Below are 344 nucleotides of genomic sequence, written 5' to 3' on the forward strand. Positions count from 1 at the left end.
CTGTAGTCCGGCTGCAACCCGGCTGTAGTCCCAGTGTAGTCCGGCTGTAGTCTGGCTGTAGCCCCGCTGTAGTCCTGCCACAGCCCGGCTGTAGTCCTGCTGTAGTCCCAGTGTAGTCCGGCTGTAGTCCCGACGTAGTCAGGGTGTAGTCCTAGGGCAGCCCCGCTGCAGCCCAGCTATAGTCTGGCTGTAGTCCCACTGTAGTCCGGGTGTAGCCCAGCTATAGTCCCGCTGTAGTCCAGGTGTACTCCCGGTGTAGCAAGGCTGTAGCTCAGCTGCAGTCCCGGTGTAATCTTGCTGCAGTCCCACTGTAGCCCGGCTGTAGCTTGACTGTAGTCCAGCTG

Source organism: Nothoprocta perdicaria, unplaced genomic scaffold (genome assembly GCF_003342845.1).
Source record: "Nothoprocta perdicaria isolate Ctin4 unplaced genomic scaffold, notPer1 scaffold_803, whole genome shotgun sequence".
In the NCBI taxonomy this organism is placed as follows: Eukaryota; Metazoa; Chordata; class Aves; order Tinamiformes; family Tinamidae; genus Nothoprocta; species Nothoprocta perdicaria.